Source organism: Dromiciops gliroides, chromosome 4 (genome assembly GCF_019393635.1).
Source record: "Dromiciops gliroides isolate mDroGli1 chromosome 4, mDroGli1.pri, whole genome shotgun sequence".
Lineage (NCBI taxonomy): Eukaryota > Metazoa > Chordata > Mammalia > Microbiotheria > Microbiotheriidae > Dromiciops > Dromiciops gliroides.
In genome coordinates this window covers 254,843,737-254,851,521 of record NC_057864.1, presented here as the reverse complement: position 1 = coordinate 254,851,521, position 7,785 = coordinate 254,843,737, and the positions used below count along the sequence as shown (strand labels likewise).

Sequence of the window (7,785 nt, the reverse complement as noted above, 5' to 3'; positions counted from 1 at the left end):
AGTCCTTTTTGAGCACCTCTATGGCCTGAGACCAATTTGTGGTTTTCTTGGAAGCTTTAGATATAGGGGCACTTATGTTGACATCTTTCTCTGAGGGAGCCCCTTGGTCTTCCTTGTTACTGAAGAAACTTTCTATGGTCCTCACCTTTCTCTGTCTGCTCATCTTGCCTTTCTTTTACTTGACTTTTAGCTCCTTAAAGTGGGGCACTGTTTCCAAGCTGCAGTATTCCAAGCTTAAGAAGTCCCAGGTGGTATGATTTAAGGAGAATCAGGTTCTTCACTCACCCAGCCTGTTCCCTGGTTCTTAGATGACCCCAGACCAACTTGCTAATCAACCAGCTTTGTGTGTTGTGGTTGTTAGCTCTGATGAGCCTGTGCCCCTCCCCCACCTGGGCCACTACTACTCGAGCCTACCTCCTGGTTCTCAGCAGTGGTGTAAAATCCAAGTTCTGCCTTAGCACCAGCATAGACCCCTGTAGTCTCCCCCCCTGCTCAGGGCTAAGCCCACTCACCAGATTGTGAGCTTAGTTCCAGACAACACTGGTGCTTCAGCTGATTCAGAGGCTCTGGGGGTCTGCTTTTCTGGTGAGGCCTTCCTGGGACTGGATCTGTGTCAGGGTGACTGTGGGGTTGGTCTCAACTCCTGTATCAGCATAGCAGTTCCCTCCTTCTGACCTTCCAAGCCGTTCTTGGTTAGAAGATGATTTCAGCCCCTGAACTTTATTTAAAAGAATTCTTTTTTCTCCCTGATAATCTAAAGAGTGGAGAGGATGTTCCCCAGCCCCTTTCTTTACCTTTTCTTCAAGGAGAGAGGCCAGTTTACACTTTGAGCAAAGATAAGTCACTTGGTTTTGACAGAAATATGAAATTTGCATACTTTATTCAAGTCCCAGCAAATTCTAGCTGCCCTCCATACTTGCTAGGATCGAGGTCCTCCAACCACACCCATTTTTTACTTACCTTATCTTACCAACTCCCTTCTCTTTCTCCTTTTCCTTCTCCTTCAACTCTACCTTTCCCTTCCTTTGCCTCTGGTCCTTCTGCTTGGGTTCTTTTTCTCTGAAAACTGAAGGAAGTTGGACTAGATGACCACTTCTTTTCCAGTGGTCAATCTAGGATCCTCTCTCTATGGTCCTTCAGTGCTAGATCTTATTCCTTCAGCTTTGAGGAGTCCTCCTCCATCCCTTCCTGAAATTTTCCCTCAAGCCTTCCCATAATTTCCTCACTAAATTCAACCTCTGACCTTCTTTGCAATTCTCAGACCCTCCAAATTTCCTTCACAATTCTCTTTTCTTCAGCTCAAACCCTTTTCCTGCTCCTTCTCCAGCCTAACCTTTCCCTCATCTAAGAGGGAAGCAGAGTATTTGCTTAATTTCCACACCTGTAAAATGAGGGGATTTGATCATTTAGAACTCTTAAGTACCACCCAGCTTGAAGTCCTGGGATGCTAAACTGTGTGACCTTGGCAAATTCACAACTTCTCTCGGTGCTTCAGTTTTTTCGTTTGCAAAACACCTTCAATGTAAGCCATATGTAATACAGGGATGAAAACACCTATTCTACAGAAGCACCTATGATGACCAAATACAATAACCTGTTTGTAATCACCAAGTGTTAAACATGCATAAAGTATTATTTTGATCATGTCTATTACATATGAAGTATTCAGCTATGCTCTTTTTAGACACAAAAGAAAGACAAAACATTGTTGAATCAAATACTATACTTTATTTTAAGGGGAGTAAAGATAGGAGGAGACGGCAAAGAGGTCTGTTTTTTCTCTCTCCATCTTGGGAACCTGGGACCTAGACATTCAACAGGAGGATTGTGAACCCTTTGAGGCTTGGTCTTAGGGATGGTGAAACGAAAGGGTTGGGGCCAAACAGGCAGTGGGACTAGTTGTCGTACAGGTGGAGTATTGCTCGGAGTTTGAGATCTCCTCCCAGAAGAAGGAGCTGGGGAACCGGTCCGGGATGTTGTGGGAAAATCTGGTTGAGTTGTGGGACTAGTCGTTGTTGGTGCTGGCTCCTCCCTAGGTGCTGACTGGAGGAGCTTTGGGGTGGCGTCTTGGGAAGTGCCTGAAGGGGGGCGGGGGTGCAGCACAGATTTTGATCTCAGGGCACATCCACAAAAACAGGGATCGAAGATGGATGGTAGATGTGACTCCCCACTTGGATCCAGTCCTTGGGGGTTATCTAAGGGGATGCCCAGCTGTGTGAGTTCTTGCTCCAAGTCTTCAAGTATCCATCTTCTCCTATGAAATATGAAATGGGGGAGTAAGTAGGGAGGAAGAATGGGGAGATTTCCATTGAGATAAAGGGAGAGAGGTGAAAAAAAGATTGGATAATGATAAGGACTGGATTTCTGATTTTATTATTACAGTTATCCCTTCCACATTGTGACTTTCCCCATCGAGTTTCAACATAACATTGGTCAGCATAAGCAATTAAAGTGTGTGGGGGGGGGGCGGGGCGTGCAGCTAGGTGACATAGTGGATAAAGCACCAGCCCTGGATTCAGGAGGACCTGAATTCAAATCTGGAATCTGGCTTTAGACATTTGACACTTACTAGCTATGTGACCCTAGGCAAGTAACTTAACCCTCATTGCCCTGCAAAAAAAGAAAAGTTAAATGGAAATTTTGGAAGGAGTTTTGTGGAAGCTGCAGACAGCACTTGAAGTCCAGCAGATGACACAGAAAAAGTTTAGAAACTCAGAAATGCATAAGGTACGTAGAGTATTGTCTAATATCAACCCAAATCTTACAATAAGGTACTGTAAATATCCCATAAAAGAAAAATAAAAAATGCAGACTTATCTGGTACAAAGGGAGGGTCAAAAATTTTATATGAATTTTCCAGATTGTGAGGGTACTGCGTCCCTAACCCTCAAGCTGTGGAAGGAATAATTGTATAAGAAACTCCCAGAGGGCAGCTAGATGGCACAGTGGATAAAGCACTGGCCCTGGATTCAGAAGGTCCTGAGTTCAAATCCGACCTCAGACACTTGACACTTACTAGCTGTGTGACCCTGGGCAAGGAATTGCCCCACCAAAAAAAAAAAAAAAGAAAAAGAAAAGAAACTCCCAGGCAAGAAAATTCCCTGTATCAGTAGAAGCAGAGAGAAGGAAAGGGAGTTAGCTGGAGAACAAGCTGTCTATACATACCTTGAGCTGTCCATACATACCTTGAGCTCTTCCGGGCTAGTGGAACTTCTTCCTCCAGTCGTAGCCCATTGTCAAGAGGAGGTTGTTGCCTAGCGTGGTCCCCACTCATTTTCTTTTAAAGAGAGAGAGTGAGCTAGAAGAGGAGTGCCAATGGTTAGAAGACTGGAAGCAGAGAGTAGGGCTACAAGGGAAAGGTTCCTGACCTACTATACTTCATCTCCTATTTCTGGGCTTTGTGCAGGATTCTCCATGGAATCCCTCTCTTCCTTCAAAATTCATATCAAGTACAACCTTTTCCTTTGTGGATTCTTAAGCTTCTTTGTGTCATGAGCCTCTCTGGCAGGCTTGGTGAAGCTCCTATAATATCCTTCTCATGGTTTTAAATGCATAAAATAAAATACATAGGATTATAAAGGAATAAAATGTAAATAAAGATGGAATTTTTAAAATCCAAGTTTATGGAGCCCCTGACATCTGGATGTGGGAGGGTTGTTCTTAGAGCTTAGATTAAAAACTCAGTTTTACATGAAATCTTTCTGGATCTCTCCCCCCAGCCCCCGAAGAATTATAAAACTTGTTTTTAAAAAATATTTATTCTGGGGCAGCTAGGGGGTGCAATGGATAGAGCAGAGGCCCTGGAATCAGGAGGACCTGAGTTCAAATCCGGCATCAGACACTTAACACTAGCTGTGTGACCCTGGGCAAGTCACTTAACCCCAATTGCCTCAAAAAACCCAACAACAACAAAAATATTTATTCTGCATATATATATTCTTATAATATATATTCTTTTTTTTTTGTGAGGCAATTGGGGTTAAGTGACTTGCCCAGGGTCACACAGCTAGTAAGTGTTAAGTGTCTGAGGCTGGATTTGAACTCAGGTCCTCCTGAATCCAGGGCCAGTGCTCTATCCACTGTGCCACCTAGCTGCCCCATATATATATTCTTGTTAGAAAGTAAATTCCATCAGACTAGGGATTATTCCATCATTTGTATTATTATCCCTAGTGCCTAGTTCATAATAGGTGTTTAATAAATGCTTGTTGATTGATTTTGAACTTTGGGAAGAAGGAAATGAGAACTTTTGATTGGTCCAAAACTCTCCATCTTTCTAGCATCTTCCCCTTCCCCTTGAACCCCCCATTTCCCCAGCTCCCCCCGTTCCTGCTTCTTGACTGGTTCCTTTTATTCTCCTATTCCGTGAGACTAATCTACTCACCAAATGGATAATCTTGGTTCTTTTCTGGCTCAGTGTTTCTATGCATGCTGTATTGAATGCCTTTTTTTTTTCTCTCTCCCTCTTTGTGAGAAGCTCCTTCAGGGCCTAGATCATCCTACCCCCCATGAAACCTTTCTGGATACCCCCAGCCAGAAAGGTTCTTCCTGCCCCCTTGAATTCAGATAGTATTTGTGTGTGTCTTTCTTAGAGATCATATTTATGGTTTGCAAAATGACTGCCTCACAACAGCCTTGTGAGGTAGGCAGTACAATGATTGTTATCCCTGCAGAGCAGACAAAGAGGACCACTGAGGCTGAGGGAGGTGAAGTGACTTGCTCAAGGTCACACAGTGAGTCCAGGTGGCTCTTAACCACATGTCTAACCCAATCCAACCCAATCCAACCCAACCCAACAAACAATCATTAGGTGCAAAGCTACATATGTCCACTTTGCCCAAGGCCCTGTGCTTGGTGCTAGGGACACAAAGACAAAATGAAAACTAGTCCCTGCCACTGCTAGGCATATGTACCCCTGAGGAAGTGAAAGACCAAAAGGTCTAATATATACCAAAATATTCATAGCTGCACTTTTTGTTGGAGCAAGGCACTAGAAACAAAACACACACCCATCAAATGAGAAATGGATAAACAAATTGGGGTACATGAATATAATGGAATACTATAAGATGTACTGTGATGTAAGAAAAGATTAATTTGATGGGGGCAGCTAGGTGGCTCAGTGGATAGAGCACTAGCCCTGGAGTCAGGAGGACTTCAATTCAAATCTGCTCTCAGACACTTAGATGTGTGACCCTAGGCACTTAATTCTCGTTGCCGAGAGAGAGAGAGAGTGAGAGAGAGAGAGAGAGAGAGAGAGAGAGAGAGAGAGAGATAGAGAGAGAGAGATGAACCTGATGAATACAGAAAAGCATGGGAAAATTTTATGAATCCATACAGAGTAAAGTAAGTAGAACCAAGAAAACAATATATAATTATGACAACAATCTGAATGAGGTATTCTTAACCTGGCATCTGTGAACTTGTTTTGTTTGTTTGTTGTTTTTGGAGGTTGCATTTTTTTTTTATTTGTTGAATTACATTTTTTTTTTGGTGAGGCAATTGAGGTTAAGTGACTTGCCTAGGGTCACACAACTAGTAAGTGATAAGTGTCTGAGTCCAAATTTGAACTCGGGTCCTCCTGAATCCAAGGCCAGTGCTCTATCCACTGCGCCACCTAGCTGCCTCTTGAATTGCATTTTTATTAATGTTTCTTTTTTCCATAAATTGTTTTATTTTCCAGTTACATGTAGAGATAGTTTGCAACATTTGTTTTTATAAGATTTCTAGTTTCATTTTTTTCTCCCTCCCCTCCCTCCCCCCTCACCAAGACAGCAAACAATCCTATATAGTACAATCACATTAAACATATTTCTACATTAGTCATGCTGTGCAAGAAGAATCAGAACAAAAAGAAAAAACCCTCAAAAAAGAACAAATAGAGATAGTATTGTTCAATATGCATCTAGATTCCATAGTTCTTTTTTTTCTGGATTTGGAGAGCATTTTCCATCATGAGTCCTTTGGAACTATCTTGGACCATTGTATTGCTGAGAAGAGTCAAGTCTATCACAGTGGATCAACACACGATGTTGTTGATACTTAGTACAATGTTCTCCTGGTTCTGCTCATCTCCCTCAGCATCAGTTCATGTAAGTCCTTCCAGGTTTCTCTGAAATCTGCCTGCTCATCGTTTCTTATAGCACAATAGTATTCTATTACATTCATATACCACAACTTGTTCAGCCGTTCCCCAGTTGATTGGCATCCCTTCGATTTCTAATTCCTTGCCACCACAAAAAGAGCAGCTATAAATATTTTTGTACATGTGGGTCCTTTTCCATTTTTTATAATCTCTTTGGGAGAAAGACCTAATAGTGGTATTGGTGGGTCAAAGGGTATGTACAGCTTTATAGCCCTTTGGGCTTAGTTCCAAACTGCTCTCCAGAATGGCTGGATCAGTTCAGAGCTCCACCAACTATGCATTAGTGGGTGAACTTGTTTTTTTCAAAAATATTTTAGTAACTTGATTTTCATAATCGTTTTCCTTTGTGATCCTATATATTTTATTTTATACATTTTAAAACAAAATTCTGACATGGTGTTCATAGGTTTCACAAGATTGCCAAAGGGATACATGACACAAAAAAGGTTAGGGACCCCAGATGTAAATGGAGACCACGGCCACAACAAAGAAAATGAACCCTGGGTAATTAAAGTGACTAAGCTTGGCTCTGCAGAAGAGTTGAGAAAATTTACCTCCTTCCCTTCTTTGTAGAGGTAAAGCACTATGGGTGTGGAAGGCTGCATACATAATCAGAGTTGGTGGATATGGACACATAGACATACACATATATATGTATACACACATATATACACATACATATATAGAAAGAAGTATATAAAGATACCTCTATATACTCTTCGCTCTAAATATATAAGCATATTTGCATGTATATATGTACATCGTGTGTATGTATATGTGTATGTGTATGTGTATATGTATGTGTATGTGTATGTGTATGTGTATGTGTATGTGTATGTGTATGTGTATGTATATGTGTAAGGGCAGCTAGGTGGTACAGTGGATAGAATACTGGGCCTGAAGTCAGGAAAACTTATCTTCTCTAGTTCAAATCTAGCCTTAGACACTTACCAGCTGTGTTACCCTGGGCAAGTCACTGAATCCTCTTTGTCTCAGTTTCCTCATCTGTCAAATGAGCTGCAGAAGGAAATGGAAAACCACTCCAGTATTTTTGTCAAGAAAAAACCAAGTGGGGTCACAAAGAATTGGACATGACTGAAATTACTGAACAAGAAAAAAAAATGTGCATGTATATATCTGTATCTCTCTCCTTTGCTCTCACTCTCACTCTCACTCACTCTCAATCTCACTCTCACTCTCGCTCTCTCTCCCCCTTCCCCTTTGTAGAAATGAAGGTGATATAAAAACAAAAGATATCAATTTAAAATAGTCCTTATCTTTAAAAGAGTCTATGCAAAGGTGGATATGACATGTGGATAGATAAATCTATACATGACAATTTGAGCAAGAGGGAGAACACTAATAATCAGAGGATCAGAAAAGACTTCTTCTGGAGGGATAAAACACTGGAGCTGTCTGTTCAACTAGACTGAAAACTCCCAGAGAGCAGCATCTTAAACATCTCCAAATATTCTAGAGCCTAGCACTCATTACTGAGCCCACAGCAGGTGTTCAGTGACTACTAGCTGAATGAATGAATGAATGAGGCCCCACTCAGTCCCACCCTACACATCTTTGGGGGTGAGATGGAGGTGATCAAGGAGAGAAGGGAGCAAGAGGAATGAAAAGAGAGGAAGAAG

The 7,785-nt window shown here is 41.8% G+C and overlaps 1 long non-coding RNA gene across 1 annotated transcript; it reads right to left on the bottom strand.

Annotated features, from left to right (window-relative positions):
* Positions 1-1,708: 1,708 nt before the first annotated feature.
* Positions 1,709-7,148, bottom strand: LOC122755952. The gene is made up of 3 exons (XR_006356425.1): positions 7,097-7,148; positions 3,186-3,298; positions 1,709-2,254 (listed from the first exon to the last, which is right to left on the bottom strand). It is a non-coding gene; the product is annotated as an uncharacterized LOC122755952 (long non-coding RNA).
* Positions 7,149-7,785: the final 637 nt, after the last annotated feature.